The sequence below is a fragment of the Harpia harpyja genome, chromosome 2 (genome assembly GCF_026419915.1).
Source record: "Harpia harpyja isolate bHarHar1 chromosome 2, bHarHar1 primary haplotype, whole genome shotgun sequence".
NCBI classification, from domain to species: Eukaryota; Metazoa; Chordata; class Aves; order Accipitriformes; family Accipitridae; genus Harpia; species Harpia harpyja.
Window position 1 is genome coordinate 44846962 of NC_068941.1, and position 20862 is coordinate 44867823.

A 20862-nucleotide genomic window follows, 5' to 3' on the forward strand; every position below is an offset into this window, starting at 1 on the left:
ACAATATCTTATTAAATATCTCAATAAACATTAGCTAAAAATCACCTGTTTTGGTAAACAAAAATGGTTGCATCGCCAGTCTCTCACTCCACCAAGCTGGGGGGCGGGGGAGAACCCCCCTTAAAAGAAAACACAACAAAACCTTTGAAAAAAAAGTGATTGGAAAAGAATTAAAAAAGCATTGAAAAAGAACGGTTTCATTTTAACAACGGGATGGTTAGTCATCTCATCCTCCTTTAGTCCACTAGAGCTATACCAAAGATATACATGCATGTTTAATCTCATATTAATTACTTCATTTGCATACCTAGCTACTTAAAGGATTTGTTTTCAACTACCAGACTTTGTCCATCAAGCCATTTCGATACATTGTAATAAAGGTTAATATTAGAATAGCCTTATTCCTTCAAGAAAATATTTTTAACGTTGCAGTAAGAAAAATATCATGTCCTTTGTAATATAATGAGCTAATAAAATGATAGATAACAAGCAGGATTTTTCAGATTACAATCATGAAGTTCTCTAATTCTCCCAAAGGCTGGTAAAAATTAGATGACCCCCCCCTCCACCCACCAAAAAACCCAATCCACTCATGCAGATCATGTGTCTAACTTCCATGCTTTATGGTTGATATGGGGTGTCTTTTGTAAGTAAAAAGTGACATGCCCAAACAGGAATACCGTCTATTTTCAGGTGCGTGTGATTTCTGCAATGACAAGTTTTGCTGGAACTTGTTTGTGGTAGTGGCACAAATTGCCACCACCAAAAATAAAAGGCTAAAATAGAAAAAAAAATTTCACAAGAAAAGATTTAAAATACATCTCTCTCATATAATCTTCATAATCACTTGCAGTTAGATCACACTTTCATTCATTACTTCTATGAAGAACAATATGTAAAAGTATACAGATTTCAAACAAGACAGCCTGCCTTTCTGTCACCCTCTACTCCCAGCCCACGCTCCCTTGCAAAGCAATCTATGCCTGCTGCTCCCTGACACATGAAGTGGGTATTTAATTTTACAAACAGCTGGAAAAATTATTTTAGAAACTACTTATTAAAATGCAGGATCCCTCCCTCCCCAACACACACTTATCTCTATTCTTTCTTCTAGTTCCAGCTTGAGCATGAGGTTGCTATTAAGACAAATGTACCTTAAAAAGCCAAAACATAGACTGATGCTTGTCTTTTTATGGTGGCACTGCATAGCACAATAACTTTTAGAGTACAACCATCATTCAGTCACACTGACCTTCAGTTACACAATGAACTACAAGCTTTGCACATTTTCAATAGAGGAAAAAAAAGCTTTTAAAGTGGCCATTTAGCTGCAAGTTATAACATTTTTTAGCATTTGGGAGTTCTATCTTTTTCTAAGATGTTGAGTGATGGGAATATAAATCAAACCACCATTTAGGTACCGCTCATGCTGCAGAATAACATTCTGTAATGAGAGAGAGGTTATTTTGTAATTTATATTAAGATCCAGCAGATACATTTGATTGTATGGGATGGGTTTATAAAGACAAAAATATTGCAACTAGTTTATGGAATATATACATGTATATGCATATGTGTGCACATGTATCAGATGACAAAATCTTGCCTACAAAAAGCATTACTTCAATTTCAAAGGAAATTTCAAATCTCCCTGAGAAAAATATTAACACTTCTTTTCTACTACAGTCACTTAATGATATTTTAATAATTTAACACCTAAAGCTTTCAAGCAGCAATCAGACACCATAGTACTTTAGCAAACAAGGAAACAAATTAAGTAGAAGTTCAGGACAAAGCACAGGAAAGCTAAAATTACAAAGGAAACAGCTGTAATGATGGACATGTAAGACTAAAACATGGGTGGTTTTTTTTCCTGTCATTCATGCACTGTATGACCTGCATTATTATCTAACGTTATCTCCTGACCCTACTGTGTTGGATTCCAAGAATCTGCTCTGGTTTAAGCACCATGGATTAGTTTTCTATATGATTTAGCCATAAATTTGTAACTGGAAAAGTGGTCTCTAAAATAACTTAAAACATCATTAAGTGTAGAAATAAAAGATCCTTCTATTCTTCATACCCATTAGCAGAAATTTATTTTAACTTATTTTGCCTTTAAATTTGACAGTTAATGTTGGAATGGCTTGGAAAGCATTAGCAATCCTTAAAATACCATCCTTTATTTCTATGGATTGTTGTTTACACGGATGGTTGAAAAGTATAATCTTTCTTTCTAATTAGAAGAATGAATCTCATTAAAGTGTCAGTGTTACACAGACCAGAGCCACCCGTGGCCAGCTGGCGCTGGGAATTTAGAGCAGGCTCCGGCTGGACTTCTTGGAGAATCTGGAACACAAGACAGAGCTTCGACACTCTTCATTTCTGATATCAGTGATTAGACCAGAATCAGATGTCACTAAATCTTTCTTCACCTGGATAGTTCTTCCTCACACTGAGGTGTTTTTTGGACATACATATACACACTTCAGTAAATTCAAGCTACATAATCACTTATTATTCATAATAATATATGCAGGCAATATATTTATGTGTATGCATATGCACTATTCCTGTCTTTTATTATGTAGAACAAATGGTTCATAACTACTGTATTATTTATCACTTAACTCTTTTTTTTTTTTTTTTAAATCTTAACAGTGCCTTTTATTTTTCCAGCAGTATATGAAATGGTCATTTCACTGAAACCAACAGAATATCAAACTGTGACATATTTTCAACACACAAGACATGCTTGCCTTTGGACAGGCCTTAAATATTTGGCATCGCTGAAACAATTATTGAACATTTTTGCCAATGTTTCTATCATTTTTTGGAAGGCTTCTGTATTTCTTTGAGCTCCTTCTCATAACTCACAGGTAAAAATCTGACTTTTGTTTACCTTACAAGTTCAGAATAGCCAAGCCAGGGAGGGAGAAAGAAAGGGCATATACTGACTTCTTTAATTTACCTCTTACATGTATTTGTTGGTTATTCATGATATATGTGAATACAAACTTTTCAGTAACTTTCCTGTACAAAGAAGCAAGAAATAATTTTATCAATACTCCCAGGGATATATCTATATCTATCTATATTTTATATCCATATAAGTTTAGCTATAGAGATGTTTTATGTTTAATCACAGCAAAGTGTTAACTGATTCACTGACTGTGTCAGTCATACTTGATTAATTGAGATACGTAGCTACACCTAAGCTATTGGACATCTGGGAGCACACACATGTCTAACAAGGGGCTGGGATGCTGCTAAAGCTGGGAACATCCTTGGGTCCTTCAGCAGAGATACAAGTTCCCAGCTGTCACAAAATAAGCCCAGGCTGTACATTTTAGTAGCTCGTCTACCCATTCCGTAGTGCCACTTTTGTATTTTAATACCTTTCTCTGTCTCTACTTTGCAGCAAACGGCATGTTTTGCAACTGACTTCACCCATAGGCAGGATGCCTGCAGTATCAGCCCCACACCAAGCAGCGCAGTGTTATGAGCCTGCAGAGTACTCTTTCTGGCAAGTCTAAAAGAACCAGTATAAGGAAGAAATGTTGGTGGGAAAGTTTTTCAATTAGGTAAATTTTTAACATAAGTAATTCATCCAATGACAATACATTCTCTGATCGTCTCTGTTGCACAGTGAGACTGAGTCCTTTGCAGGGCAGCAGTGCCGTTTTAAGTGCCACCAACCCTCCCAATGCACCCACGACTTCCTGAGCCTCTCAAGCACGCCCCAGGCAGCTCCTTAGCTAGCTATCCGTGCTCCTTAGCTAGCTGCAGGGCTCCAGTTTGTGAGCCAAATGATGGTGCCAAGGAAGGTCTACTGAGAAAAAAGTCTGCATAACCGCATGTTTAACCTGACAACATTAAGTCTCGTGGAAATCCTCTAATCACTACTACCTTCCCTGATACAGCTCCAGCACATACTTTCTTCTCTCTTGAACTTAAGTTTCCCTGGCACTGTGTCATCATCCTGAATATCGACAAAAACTGCCATAGCGTTTCGAGCTCAAGAGGGCCTGAGCGCCTGGAAAGCAAATACACTTACTAGCCCCAGACACTAAGGTGACCCCTTTCCCGGGTCAGCTGCTCCACTGCTGATTTACTCAAGAGAGTGGGTAAGTTGTTAGCAGTGGAGGGTGAAATCAGCTTTCCCACACACATGAGTTCAAAAACGCTTTCTTGATACAATATTACACTAGGAATTAATTATATTCATAAAAGGACTTAATGACCTGGGAAATTTTAATTTATTTTGGAGACCTAAATGAGAACAAGTGTACTAGAACTTATTTGATATTGAGATTTATTGTTTTATAAGTAATTTGAAATGTTGATGTATTTACTCAAAAGAACTATAATAGCCTAGATGATAGTTACCAGTCACAGAATCTCTTTCTTATCAGTGGAGGAACATCGTAAGTTAGGATTTTTTATTATAAACTTATATATATATGCACACACATACATAATTTATATTTATGTGAATTTAAATTACCGGGTCATAAGTTGACATGAAGTTTTTGAAGTGACTAATGTTCTTTGATTCTAGTACAAAGGCTTTCGTGTTAAAATATTAAGAACTGTCCATTTCGAATGTGCTGTTGGGTTATTAAATTTTTTAACTATAGCCTTAGAAATACATGGGGGGGCTTTTCCAACAAGAAATTAAAAATTAAATTGTAAGTGCTAGATATTTTAACTAAGAGTAGTTACACATTATTATTCAAATGTATTCTTTTTAGAAATCTGAGTCAATTCTGAACTATTGCATTTGTGACATAAAACAAACTCCTTAGAGTTCAGCTTACAAAAATGACTTATTTTGCAATCAGACAAATATAGTATAGTTCTGATTCCAGTGTTTCATCCAAATAAAAAACTTTCTGATGTCAATGCAAGACAGAAACTTTGTTCATGGCACAGACTTAAAATAAAAGCCCCATTTGCTTCTCCTTCATTTAGAGCACGTACAAATGCAGAGTACTCATGGCTTTGGCTGTAGAAGAGTCTATATAGATACTGCACATGGTTTAGCCTCAAAGCTTTTTCTTACTCAGTGAATATGAAAAAGAAATGAGTGTGCAGGACTGCTGTTCTGGTGCCTTTTCCTGCACACTAACATTTAAAATATTTCTTGATCAGGATAACTTTTCTAGAAAACACAAATTTGTTCCTTTCGTTGTAAAGCTTTTTGCTACATATGCTACTGATATATTCAAAGCTATTATAGTAATCTAGCAACCATGAAAACATAGCAATCAAATATTTGCTTTGTTAATTTCTGTCAGGATATTTATAACAGTAGCATAAGATATATTGGTGTACTATTTTTATGAGGACCTATTTTTTCTTATGGTTAATCAGCTTTGGTATCAATATATAACTGACTAGATATTACTTCTCACCTATTAACAGCTGAATAATAATATTGGTTTGATATTAAAAATTATAAGAATCCTTCTTTTTACACCGTACTCTCATATGGGTGATAAATTATAGTTGAAGAAAACACAAAGTAGATAGTAGACATACCTGCTTTTCAGGAGACCTTCTGGGCTAAGTACAGTAAATCATAAATCGTTAGTTTAATCAAATTTGTCATTCACGTCACTTTAAAGAGAAAGTTATGACTCTTTAAGCAATAAAAATCTCCTGCTCAATATAGTGATAAATAGTCACAGATGTGAATGGTTGTTTTTGCACTTAGCACATTCACCTGGAAAAGAACTAGTCATTGCAAAATTCTGTCCACCATTTAAAGTGAATAAGCCGTTTCTAATGAGGCAGTGTGGATGCCAGATGGAATAAGTATAACATGGTAGGAGGATATTTATCAGTTCTATATACCCTGGAATGCCCAGAAAAATCAATGTATTGGACACATCCATATCTTTATGCTCTTCTGAAAACATGTATATTGGAAAAATAAGCAGTTGGCTCTACAAGACATTTAAATTTATATCAGGTAAATGTACTTTTCACTACTCATTGTGGTCAAAAAACCTTTTTCTAGGATTAATGTCTTCCCCCATTTTTTATGACCTTGATAAACATCATGCTGTATGTTTGATCCAGGGTACTCATATTTATTTCTTCAATGCATGAGAAAATTTGAAACCAACAAAATAATCTAATGTTACGATCAACAGATAATTTATTATTATCAAATGTGTATGACTTCCAATTTTCAATTCTGCAATAAAAATTAACAATTTTATGATTGTAAGGGACATAACTTCATAAGTGAAGCAGGAAAAAAGAATTTTCCATTTATTATCTGATGTCTAGAATGCCTAGATTTCTAAACAAAATTAAAAAGAAATTGTTGTTTATTTCAAGCAACAGCGAGCTTGCATTTTTATGCTGCATGCCTCTTTAAAGTTGGTACATAAAGCTCTGAGCTTTTGTAAGCCAGAATCCAAGCTTTTACCAATGAAGTTTAAAGAAAATAGATAGGTTTCTCATAACAAAAAGCTATACAAACAGAGTTTCAGATCTGGACTTTCAACACGTACCTGTTGGGTTCTTTAGAAAATGACTTGACAGATTGAAAAAAAAAACAAACAACAAACCAAAACACAACACAGAGAACTATTCTTATGAAAACTGGAGTTAATCTTGGAAATAAAGCAATAAATCTTCACTCCTTGTACAAGGTTAAAAAGATGTTCCAGCAAGAAAGGATAACAGCTTTTCTTTGCCTTCTTCCCAAGAATACACCCAACAAATAGGCTACTATTAAATTCCTTTTAAAATGCCAAAATGGAAAAATTAATTTATTACCTAAAAAAAAAAAAATTAAATTAAAAGGAAACTACAAAGACAATCTAGCAGAATTATTTTCAGATATTCTTATGACCCTTATAATGCAGAAAATCAAGCTGAGGAATCCCAAGAGCCATGTTCTTAGCTCGGGTGTCTAAGTGTGGTGGGATGAATAAATGCCACTTAATTCAAACCATTGCCTTTGTGTATGGTACACCACAGGGGGTAGTTTTAGAGTACATGTGGTACCAGAGTACCTCACTGCTAAATAAATTTTAAAATTTGGTTCTAGGCATTCATGTGTCTGACCTCTTCAGGCCAAAAATGCTGTGAAATATCCAGCTCAAAGCTACGGTTCTTTTTTTCACTCTTATTTTCCTAATATGCCTACCACCAAATAAGTGTTAATGTGGTATCGGTAGTGGCTATGTTTTTTAAAAAAGGTGGGAGGAGGGGAAGAGAACCTTACAAACCCAGGCTTTTAACCTTGTACTGAAACTGCTATGAAAACTGGAGAAAGAAACAAAAGTACTGACAAAAGAATATAAAATATTAACATTGCTGACTACTAAAGCTTATAGTTACTATACCACAATGTTATCAAGCAGTGATCTTTTTGTTACACTGCTAAAATGGCTGTAAATGGTTGTTGCAGTGGAGTATTTAATTTTTAATTGAATCATTCAAGTAACAGCGTGATGTGGCAATGCAGAGATCTCCTCTAACTACTACTTTTCCTGTATTTTAAATGGCAAGCTACTGAACTTGTGCCAACACACTTCTAATTCCATTAAGTAAAATTTATTATGCTTTGAGTATTTCAAGGCTAAGAGAGGACTAGGGATAAAATCCTGGAATAGTAAGTAATGAACAGATTAAAGAACACATTTTTGAGATATTAAATCTGTACAAACATTAGTTTTGTACATGATTTCTGAATTCAGATAATAAGAAAAGGTCAAATACAAGAAGATTTTTCTATGGTACAACACTTGGAGTACATAGAATTCTCTATAGTGGGTAAAGTCATTGTAGTTTTCTCCTTTTTAAAGTCAAAGATATTGGTTTGGGGTTGTGTGGTGGGGTTTGCGTAGCGGAGGAGGGGCTGCAGGGTGGCTCCTGTGAGAAGCTGCTAGAAGCTTCCCTGGCTCTGAGTCAGACCCACCTCTGGCCCAGGCCGAGCCCATCAGTGACGGTGGTCGCGCCTCTGGGAGAACAGATTTAGGAAGGGGAACCGGTAGCGAGTGGGGGGATTGGAACATGTGAGGAACCCCTCTGCAGATCCTGAGGTCAGTGAAGAAGGAGGGGAGGAGGTGCGCCGGAGGAGGGGCTGCCCCTGCAGCCCGTGGTGAGATGGCAGGCTGTGTCCCCCAAGCCCATGAAAGTGAGTAAGGGAGCAGATGCCCACCTGCAGCCCAGGGAGGAGCCCACGCCGGAGCAGGGGGATGCCTCCGAGGATGGCCGTGACTCCATGGGAAAGCCCGTGCTGGAGTGGCCTGTGCCTGAAGATCGGCCTGCGGAAAAGACTCACGCCAGGGAATTTGGTAAAGGACTGCAGCCTGTGGGAGGGACCCCATGCCGGAGCAGGGGAAGAGTGAGGAGTCCTCCCCCTGAGGAGGAAGGAGTGGCAGAGACAAGGTGTGATGAACTGACCCCAACCCCCATTCCCCGTCCCCCCACGCCGCTGGGGAGGAGGAGGGAGAGAAAACCGGGAGTGGAGTTGAGCCGGGAAGGAGGGAGGGGTGGGGGAAGGCATTCTAAGGTTTGGTTTTACTTCTCATTATCTTTGTTTTAACTTGATTGGTAGAAAATTTAATTGATTTTGTTTATTCCCCAAGTTGAGCCTGTCTTTTGCCCGTGACCATAAGTGGTGAGTGATTCCTCCCTGTCCTTGTCTTGACCCATGAGCTTTTCTTCATATTTTCTCCTTCTCATCCCACCAGGGCAGGGGAGGAGTGAGCGAGCAGCTTCGTGGTGCTTTGTTACTGGCTGGGCTTAAACCACAACAGATACATATTTTAAATGTGCTAGTATATGTTGAAGACAGACAGCAATGGTGTAAAAAATACAAAACTGACTACAAAAACTTGAGGCATACAGACTGGATCTGCTTTAAGAATAGGATTAAACTGTGTAAACAAAGGCAAAAGTAAGCAGTGCAGTTGTACTAAAAGCTACAGTTAAAGGAAGCAATGCCGGTCTTGCTAATATAGCACAGCTTTGCAGCCTTGAGCCTGACACATCATATTTAGTGCATTCTGTTCCTTTGTCCCAAAAATGAGTGGTTGCTCATATTTATACTAACAGCATGCATAAAAATCTAATTATGCACAACTGAGACAGCTGCCCCATCCGTGTTTTCTTCTTAATCTACAACTGCAATCATTACATTTATGAAGATGCTAAAATATCACAGAAGAGCAATCTATCTAGTTATAAATGGATCACATATTCTGAAAGAATACAAGCTATTCAGCCTATTGTTTGACCTGCAGTAGCATTACCGGCATAAATGAGAAAAGGGACCCAGCTGGGTCTCACTATTTCTAACATTTTCCTCTTATGGTACAAACAGTAGAAAGAACAGTAGCTAAGATTGAATGTGACATTTTCAATCAAGAAGGGAGTGGACCCTGCATTCAAGCATAACCTTAAATAACATTGTATGCAACTCTGCAACCATGAGTTTGGAAGCGGACAAATCTCTAGTCCCACCCCAGAACCTTAGCATGTACCTGACCTGCTTTTCATGTAACCTGGATATACTGGCAATGGACAGAGGTATTCCATGTTTGACCCTTCTTAGCAAGGTGAATGCTGAATGCCTGAAGAACAGAGATGGAAAGAATGACAAATTTGAAAAGTACAAGAGGTAACAGACAGGGGGAAAAAAAGAAGTCAAATACCAGAATAGAGCAGATATCTTAGTTATAAAATAAAGATAGTGAAATTATGTAATTCAGATCTCTGAACCAACTTTGTAGGTGGCCTCAGAGACAGCAATACCAGGTAAGCATAACTTAACCTAGGTTTTTATGACACTAATAAATTGTGATAACTACAGTTGAGGAAGGGGCGGGGCAGGAGGGAGAGGAGGAATTATAAGGCCTTCTTTTGGCTGGTTTTCCTATCACATGTCTCTGATCAGAACACTATTGTAAAATTTGAGATTACTGTGGTTCCTCTTTCTAGCCAAAGCAGAGGTTTTGGAAATAAAGTACTTGGTTTTCAAGGAATTCTGTTCTCCATGCAATTTCAAAAGGTTTTGTTGGTCTGGATGATCAATGGCAGGAGCAGAAAGGACACTAAGGGAACAGCTAGGAGCAATCAGCAGTCTTTAGAAAGCCTGCCTGGAAGGGTACAGAGTTGAAGGGCAGTTGCAGTACTAACTGCAACAAATAGAACCCCATGGTAACCAGATATATACATAAATAAATATATATATATATATTCGCGCACACACATATATATAAATAGATAAATGTGTCTTTCTTTTTATGCACATTGTTCTCAGGTAAGAATTTTCTTACTGCTTTTTCACTTCTATGTACTTGGTGGTACTGCATGGGGGAATACTGTAAAAGCAACAGTAAAAAATCTGGTGGAAAAAAGAAAAAGAATGTGCATTTTCATGTACAATACAGAAGTGGAGAAAAGTAACTGTTCTAGAAAAAGGTTAACAGAGAGGGTCAATAAATGCCAACTACTGTCAGGTTGGATTTTTTCCATACCTAAAAGGAAGCTTCTAAAGTTTCATCATCCTTTTTTAAACCATTGCAAACTACAGCCACCAGCCTTTGGATGCCCAAATTTGTACTGTAATTATAGCTGGCTTTCATGCATGCTATAATTTGTTCTTTTACACCAAGCCAGGACAATTAATCAAGAGGGTCATGAAGCAAAAGAGTCTCTCTCTTTATCACAGAGTTCAGCAAGCTGACAGACAAGGCTTGGGGATTATTTTCAGACATAAATGCCATAATGTCGTGGTTTAACCCCAGCCAGCAACTAAACACCACGCAGCCACTCACTTACTCTCCCCCCACCCAGTGGGATGGGGGAGAAAATTGGGAAAAGAAGCAAAACCCGTGGGTTGAGATAAGAACGGTTTAATAGAACAGAAAAGAAGAAACTAATCTTGATAATGATAACACTAATAAAATGACAACAGCAATAATGAAAGGATTGGAATGTACAAATGATGCGCAGTGCAACTGCTCACCACCCGCCAACCGACACCCAGCCAGTCCCCGAGCGGCAAATCCCTGCCCCCCACTTCCCCATTCCTATCCTAGATGGGACGTCACATGGTATGGGATACACCGTTGGCCAGTTTGGGTCAGGTGCCCTGGCTGTGTCCTGTGCCAACTTCTTGTGCCCCTCCAGCTTTCTCGCTGGCTGGGTATGAGAAGCTGAAAAATCCTTGACATTAGTCTAAACACTACTGAGCAAGAACTGAAGACATCAGTGTTATCAACATTCTTCAGATACTGAACTCAAAACATAGCACTGTACCAGCTACTAGGAAGACAGTTAACTCTATCCCAGCTGAAACCAGGACACATAAATAGTTAAATTTGGTGGATTTATAGTTTTAAAAGAAAAGACCAATAGAAACTATGCTGTTGGAGAGATTGGTTTTCTTTTTCTTTGCTTTACACAGCTTATTTCATTAGTCTACTGATTTATTTTACATCTGAATGTTTTTCAGTAAAACATCTGGAATATGTACCTATACTTCATTAAAAATCTATATATGTTTTTCCCCAAGAGTCCTTTGAAAGAAATCTCAAGAAATCTGTTCTTTTTTTCTGTTGAGCATGTATTCCAGGTTATTCTATATTAGTCTAACAGTTTCTGTTAGAATATGGTGATAAATAATCAAAAAGAACATTATTTCTAAGGTTTTGGGGTTTTTTTTACTTCTATATCATTATCTTCTGGGTTCTTTTAATTTTAATCAAGTTTAGAAACTTTTCAATTACCAATATGTACATTTCTTCATTTAAATTTAATTCAATTTGGTATTTAGTATGCATTTAGTATTTGTAATTAAATTTGGTCATCAGTTTTTATTCTACTACTATCTTTAGCTCTTATATTCTGTTTCCACACAGAAGATGCTGCTCAGTTAAAGTGCAATGCAGCACAAAGTTTTGAAACATGACAGCAACAAGTCCTTCTGGTAGAGCCAGGGACTATGAGAAGTCTTTTGTTTATGGGGCTTTACTGCAGGCACTGCACACACTAGTGCACCAGGATACTCTAAGCTCCTCAGAGACTGTAGAAAGCAGACTTCAGAGCCAAAAAAAGGACACAGTTGTCTTTGAACTCAGGATTTCAGAATAAATGAGATAAAAGACTTCTTCGGAAATCCAGCTTGAAATTTCATTATATACCACAGAGGTATCCATGAAAAAAACAAAGAACCCAACAAAAATAAAAAAAAAAAAGAACTGTCAATAACTAGGACTTCTATTCTGAGTGCTTACTATTGCAGAAGGAACCTATACCCATCTTGTGTATGTGATCTAAAATAACAACATTTTATTTGACAAAACACATTTAAAGGCTTTAAAATACTAAAAATCTTCAACAACTATACAGCGATATAATTTCCATTGCTATTGTTATCTAAAATGATTGAAGAGTATTCCAGTACAGTTTTAGCTTATGTAAAGAAACCACTTCTGAGACTGATAGAAACAGCTGCCTTCTCAGTACCTAAAGATGTTTTATTCCATAAAATATCTTCACTTAAATACCAGCTGCCTGAGGCTCCATGCAGACAATTGTGACACAAGGCTGACGCTAAATCTTGCTTATATATAGTCAGTAACCTGGCTTACATCCCTCCACTCAACACAAATATGACAGTAACTATCACAGCAGCATTCCATCAGCACCACCCCCAAGAGACAGGACTTTGTCTCCTCTAGAACAGCTCCAAGAAATGCTTTTGCACAAATTAGTTAGATAAACATAATTATCAGGAAGATTAGTGTACTTTATGCAGAAAATTCTCAGCCATTGATAGCAAACCATCAGATGTAAAACTGCAGCACTTAGAGAGAGGTCTGCTTTTTCTGATAAGTGATCCTTCAATGGGATACTCTTAAGCAGAATCTGATAATGAACAAATATGCACTTAAACTTTTCAACACACAAAATCCCATTGTTCTGGAGGTTTGTGCTCCTTACAGTTATTATTGATAATGACCTGTAACTTTGCCATCCCATTTTTTTCCCACAGTTGTCCTAAAGCATTTTTTTCCTTCAGAATTTTTTCTGGTAATAAGCTGGATTTCTCTTTCCATTTGGTGAACTGATCCCTTCTGTATTATATCAAAGGAGTGTTTTCTCAGAAACAATATATTTTATCATCTTTCCAGACCCTTTTAATACTACAGATGCCAACACAAATACATTACTTTGAAGTATCTCTCGTTCTTAGTAACCTCCTTATCAAGAAGAGGAACAAGTATCTTCTGCTATTAAAAAAAGCCTGTATTACTGTCTATAGATGCATAACATAAATGCTTGGATGTTTCTTAGAAATTGTAAGGATTCTATATATATAAATATATCTGGCATATACATTATCATATCCTTGATTATATAACGTCTGACTACTTCACAATGTTTACGTGCAATGAGGTCATCTCGGGAGCTCTCTAATATAGCTGAAGAATTGGAAAACAAGGAAAGAAAGCTGATTTGGCCAACAACCAGTTTAGGCAAAGGTAATCGAAATATATTTGCATCCCAGTGTCACATTTTAGTTACTGAGCCATCATCTTTTGAAAGATGTTTAATTGTTCTATTCTTTGCACATCTTAATAGGTACAGACAGAATAAAAAGAACACCTATGGCTCTTCCTTTCTGTTTAGCACCTTTCCTTTCAAAAAACAAAACAGGATATTTTAGTGCAAGAGCTCTGACTTTTCTGATTCTTAGAACTGCTGACAGAGGAAAAAAACTCTGCTGTTAGTAGAAACTATCACTAAAAATATGACTAGAGATTACAGCAAAGTATAAACCTTTGTCTCTACACTGTCATAATGAATAGGGAAACAACTAAACCCATTGACATCTGACTAAATTAACAAAGTGCAAGTCAAGCTGTCCTGATTCTAAAACTTTGTGATGGCTCGAAGCAATGCATAAAAATCAGCTTTGCACCAGCGATGCACTTTTAGTACTTGGTACATCAGAGAGGAACCGGCATGCTTTTGAATACTTACTTGTCCCTGCACAGCCTCTTTGTTTCTTATGTTTTTGAAAGCTGTGCCCGCTCATCTGTGTGCAGCTGCTATTGCCTGAGTTGTTCCAGCTTTCAGCTTCAATTTTTGCACTTCTGTTCGCAGTCCGTAGTCTCGGTGTGAGGCAGTTCCCTCAAAATGGGTGCACATTATTCATGAGTGCATAAGCGGCGTTGGTGGAAGAACTGTGAACTAAAAAAAGAAATAATAAACTGCACAAAGGAGAAAACATGATCCTGTGGCTTCGAAAATATGTCAGCTATAAACACATTGGAATAAAATTAACTTTGAATTCTCAACAGAAATAAACAGGGACCATGTTCACAAATTATCTCAGCAAGTCCAAACACACTAACTGTGTGTTCATCTTACCTAGGTGAGTAGAAAATTATTTCAGAAAATATAGTGGGTTGGATTTTTTTTTAAGAAACAATGCATCATTCAGGCACTGATTCTGAAAGAATAGTACAGTTTAAGGCAAAAACCTGACGAGATTATGTAAAATTAACACTGCTCATCATAACTGTGTCTTAAATTAAAGGTCTGATAGCTCAAGAGCTGCTGTGCTGCAAACAAAGGCTTGATCCTGTTAAGAAGGGTCTTTCAGGGAGTCCTTGGTTTCTGTTTTTCTAAAGCAGTACGTGCACACAATCTGGTCACTGCTGGTACAAACACCTCTTCCTCCTCAGCTTGTCACATGAAGCTGTACTTCTGTATCATCTTATCCAAGCCATGCATTTATTCATAATTTTAGAATTTCATCCTTTCTTTTCTTCTTTCTTTGAAACACTTTCCTAGTTGTCTTGGTAATCTCTTTCAATTGTGTTACTTACAGTTTAAAATATTAACTTTAATTCTCTCAAATACTGCAGAACAGTTGTTTTGCTAATGAACTTTACTACAGATTACCAAAATCAGTAGATAATTCTCTTGATTTAAATGAGTTCTAAATTAAGCTTTCAGACATGTAAAAGCCACAGTGCATTTAGGATCCTTTTGAAGCTCTCCTTCTGCATATAAGTGACATGTTTTGGTATATATGTAAACAGAAGGCACTCATCAGTTTTCAGCTATGATGACTTGGATAAAATCCCTTTACCAGCTATTTCAGTTTTAGTTCCTTTGAGAGCACAGATTGCAAGCCCTGAAAAAACATCACGGAACATTTTCAAAGTTTTCATAAAATGAATTAGTAGGAGACATGAAATCATCAAGGATAGCTCAATGGATTCTATTGGTGACTCCTACCGACATCAAACCAAACCCTAAGTAAGAAAACTCTTAGTTAAGAGCTTTCGAGAAGAACATTTCAAGATGCCAAGTGTCAAACAACCACTAATGATACATTAGCTCCTGCTTAAATCTTTTACACAATCACACTATTTTTTTAGCTAGTGGAATGCAGGGCAAAAATAGCCTGGGTCAAAACACAAAGCTGCTGATCTCCAAGAAAAGCCAGCACCTCCTCTCCAGGACCAAGACTGTTGCTGGGATGATAAAGGAAACATGCCCTATTAATGCTCTGCAGATATAGCAAAGGCTTCCCTTATCAGAGTAATAAAAGCCTTTCAGCAGCAATAAATCTAATTTCCATATGTTGTGGGTTAACCTCGGTAGGCAGCTAAGCACCGCACAGCCGTACCCATAAATAGATTTGATATCATGAAATTAGCTTTTGAAATAATACATATAAAAGATCAAGACAGAACAGATCAAAACTCGGTAGGCATCAAAAAAAGGAGAAAAAACAACTTATAAGATTAAAAAGATTTTGTTGGAAGAAATGTATGCTTCCAGAGTTAAAATTTAATAGCAGCAATTCAGCAGACGAGTTAAGCAGAATCAGTGTAACATGACATCCCTAATTCCAGATAAATGTGCAGTGTGTTTTCTCTAGGTATTTGGAAAATGGTCAAACTGGAATTTAAAGACTGCCAAAGATCAAAAAAGGTACTTCATTCCTAAGAAACTAAACAAGAATAGCATAGCAAAACATGAAAATATCAGGTGGTATAGTTAAAATAGCATAATTGAGCATCAATTCTATAAAAGCATCTATTCTGATTTTTGCAGAAAGCTAAGTCAAGATGTGAGAAAGGAAACAAGTGAATATAATTCATTGGGACCTTCAAACTCCTTTTCACAGGGTCCTTGGAAAAAAGATTTTAAAGGAAGTATTAATGACCACACAATAAGAAGTAAGATTTAAGATGCATCATGAACCAGTTAGGAAAAAAGAATGGTAAATGGCAGTATGAAAAAAAAAAAAATAGCCTTTTGTACTAGAGATGAAGACTGAATTAGTGTGGTTCAAGTTTTTTAAGACATGGATATACAAGAGACTAAATGTACAGATGCACATTATTGGTTGATTAGGTAAGAAAAACAACACCCAGTATTGTTAACCATTCCAAAAAGACTTAATTCAGCAACATGGTTGACAGGACAATAAATTCAATTTAATCTAATTTAGAAAAGAAAAATGTAAAATATATAAAACATAAATGGTTTTGCAATGACTGTAGATGAAGTATCACAAATTGTGAAGGAGACAATTAAAAGCTATATGTATCTGGAGCAATATTTTAAACTGGATTATCAAGGATGCTCCGATATCCTCGGTACTGGAAATATCAGCTTCCTACATTATGCCATTTGTCAGGAAAAAATCTTCAGAAGCAGCAGAGGAAAAAGAAGCTGTCTTTAAAATCCACCACATTAAGAAAGCTGGGAGCTCAAATTTAAAATTCTGGTTAGCCTGTGTGAATTGTATCTCTTTTTTTCATCATTGTGTACTCAGATTTATTCTACATTAACGCTGCTATACATTCTGATGTACTGAACCTTGGAACGCTTGATGTGTCAAGACATAGATCAAAATAAAAAATAGGATACTCCGTTGTTTATCCAAACACTCATGGGTTTGTGGCTTTGTTCATTTCTTCATCTTATCTTTAATATCCCCTAAAAACACTGAAGGAAATGTAATCAAAATTACATGAAAACAGGATGAGGTTACAGAACGAGAGCTGGAAACTACAGTTCCTACAGTGTTGTAATTCAGAGTCCTCTGTCCAGCTCTGCTTCCCTCCTAATGTCCCTTGAATACCAAGGGTTTAAGAAGAAAATAAGAAACACAGCTAATGGATTTCTTGGCACAGTGGATTTGTTTTTCCAGGGTAGCATAATTTTACATTTACATTTCATTACTAAGTTTTACCCTCAGGATTCAATTCTAATTAATTAAATGTACAGGAAAAGGCCAGGTGACTTTCACCTCTTCAAATGCAGCTTGAATTTAATCCTTTAAAATCAAGTATAAACACCAAGCCTAAAATATAATTGCTCTACCAGGAAAAGCTAAACTCAACACAATAATCCCTAGCCCAAATAACCCTGGAAGCACAGGGTGAAATTTGAGTCTTAATGCAACTATGTGCATGTGTAAGCAGTCTTAACTTTTTCTGCTTTTCAAATCACTTTTTATCTTCCCCTTTAGAAGCATAACAAATCTGCAGGACAACAAGCTTTGAAGATTTTGTTTTCTGTGAATATTTTCATATATGACAAAAGAATTCATAAAGTACAGTGACAATTCACAGTTAAACATTCTTCAATTATAAAATAGTAATATAAAAGATTTCCACCAGTCAATTCCTAGCATGTATTCTTTCTCACAAGAAATGGCAAAGCTACCATTGTTTCTTCTTATGAGACTGTGCTATGAAAGCATCCTTAGCAGGCTCTCTTAGGTTATCGTAGGAGCCATTGACAGCAATTATTGATATGTGAAACAATGATTACAAAACAGAGCTTGCCAGAAAACTTCATTGCACAGAAGGCTTTGACGTTTGGAACACTTTTCTTCATAAAGTAGGGTGCAAATCAGCTCCAGAGTTATCTGAAAAAAAAAAAAAAATTAATGAAATCCCTTGTATCCTAGATACAGGCTAACTAATATGTAGTAATGGGGATCCTATGGGAATGCTGCGTGAATGTCAGATTCTGAAGAATTGTTCAGTGAAGGTAGACATAAGCATAAACATAATAAAACAGTGATATGTGTGTGGGATTTGATATTCTTTTTCATCATACTCTTTTGGCACAGGTCTCTAAACCACTGCCAAATAAGTTAGTTCCATAAACTGTGAACTTACCACCAGCTTTGACCTCTGTTAGCAAGATGTTTTTGGCATAACAATATCCACAGCATTTTAATTCAGTACACTGTTACACAGAGGCCACCTTTTGTCACCAGCATATATTAAAGAAGTTCAGCTTCAAGTTCAGACACTTACTTTTCAGTTATCAGAGAAAATAAATATGTTTTCTACAGTATTTTTATATGGCTTGTCTTTCATGCTTAAATGTTCCATGTACTCCTATTTTACCTGGTGGGATCCAGTCCCTTTCATCTGCTTCCAGGGTGTTTTTGTTAGGGCATTCCATCTTTGAAATGCCACTAAGCTGCTTACCTGTAAAGAAATGAAGGCGTGCTATGACTCAAAATCAGGGGTCTCATAAATACAGCTAACTAGTTTATAATACATTTACATGGAGCAGAGAAAGGGACTGGATTCTGTGACCTAAAAGGCCTATCCAGTCCTACACTCCTTGTTTCTCTTGTTCAAAGTGAATAATGTAGCAAACATTTTATTCTCTATACATCTCTAAACACTTACCTGCAGGAATATTCCCTTTTGCAGTCACGTCCCTTTGGCATTTCTGCATAATGCAGCCGAAAAATTTTTCTGTTTACATTGAATTTACTTTTACTGTTGCTCAAGGTCACAATTGCAGAAAATGTACTTTAATTCATGTTTTTAAATCTGTGAATCTGACGGAAGCAGTCTGGGTACCTAACCCTGCTTAAATGCATAACGTAGTTCAGTAAATAGCACTTTATATCTCCTTTCAACTAGATACTGCTTTTTATTGATAGAGCCAATGGGAGAAAATAATCCCCAAAAGATGAGATTGTCCAGAAATAGCAAAATGGAAAAATGTTGGGTGGAAAGAACCTCCTGGCATTTATAAAATACATTAATTTATAAATCTGCTGTGAAAATTATGTTTTCCTATGTTCTTTTAATTATAAAACCCAAAAATTCCTATAAAAGAAAAAAATATAACCCCAAATATAACCCTTACTATTTGAAAGGTAATTAAACCACACATGTAAGTTGTCTATTATATGCCAAGTACTTAAAGAGCTAAAAAACCTACCAGGACATGCTGCAGAACACATGAGATTTCATAACTATTTCAGATTTTATACATAGTCACAAATACAAACAGATTACTAGTAAATACACACCTATCGGGACCCAGTAAAATTAGTAATTGCTCAAGACCACCTATATTTGAGGTTTCTTTGGTTTGGGGTTTTTTTTTGGGGGGGGGGGGGGGTGTTTTGTTTTGCTTTTTTTTGTACAAACAGTTCCAAATTGTGTGGGCACTTTTCATGCTATGTTCACAACTTCTCTGGAAGCACCTTCCCTAAAATACTGTTTGTGTCACATTGTAAAATCAGAATGTATTAGAGATGAAAGCTAGGGCACCAGACCACATTTCAGCTTGCTAATATCAGTCTGGTCATTTGGGCAGTAACATCCGAAGAGGAACCTAAACCAGGAGAGGTCAAAGGAGCAAAGGTCAACTCACAAACTGCTGCACCCGGGTAACTGCAGCCTTCTGTTAGGTCTGGTTATCTAATACGTAAGGACTTCACAAACAGCGATAAATACATACCTGGGCAATAACCTGGATAGCAGCATTCTGCCCCATTTGACCTTTGGAAGGTGAATGTATGCTTTACTCCAAGTAAATTTACAATGTAAACATCAACATGGTTGAATTTATTCCCAAATATTCCACACCTGTTAGTTCATCTTAATGATTTCTCAAGGTAAGATGGTTTACTGAAAAAAAAGTTCAGGGGACATTTTTTTGTTCTTCATTTCAGAATGCTGATTAAGTATAAACTAGAAAGTATCAGCGAAGGCTTACTTTGTCATAATCCTGAGCAGAATGAGAAAAATAAATATGCTAAAATTCTCATGCGGCTATGACTAACAACTCCACTCCTCAGACACAGCGTTTCTTTCAACCAGAAAAGATAGAGTTTCCCAAGAATAGGGCCAAGACAACAGAATGAATTCCCTTATTACTTATGAGACAGTACAAACCATATTCCAAGTGCAAGGCTCATTCCCTTGAATTGCCACCTCCTACACAATACAGACCACAGATACATAAATCACAATGTCTGCCAAAGGAAACCAGCAAATAAAAAAGCTCTATCAAAACAAGGCACTTCATCGTACTTTCCCTCTGCTGTAAAGGAAAAAAAAATAAAAACAATAAAAAACCTGGTGTCAGCTGTTAGGCCTATTACTAAATGACTGCTAAAATATACCATTTTGTTATAGAATACAATAAGGAATAAAACAGAAGAAGGAATAATAAGAAATGCAAGATGGACGAACACTGTCCCTGTAATTCCAACCCAGTTTCTAGACCAAAGAGAAATGATTAAAAATCATTGCTGTTTTCATCGTTTATTTTTGTGGTACAGCCTTTCAGGAGCAATAGAAATAAATATTCAGTCAGAGCTAAGGCTTGCCTGGTAATGAACGTTTCATAGATAACTGGAGTGCTCTTCTGTACCAGTGAGCTTCCCTCTAAGTCAGAGGAATCACATTGCCTGCAATAAATACATTAGCTAGTGCTTCTAACTGTGAGCTGTAAGGCTGTATCCCAAAATACATTCACGTAATCTGTGTGCATTGTGGTATATCTGAATTACAAAAATTTTGTCAG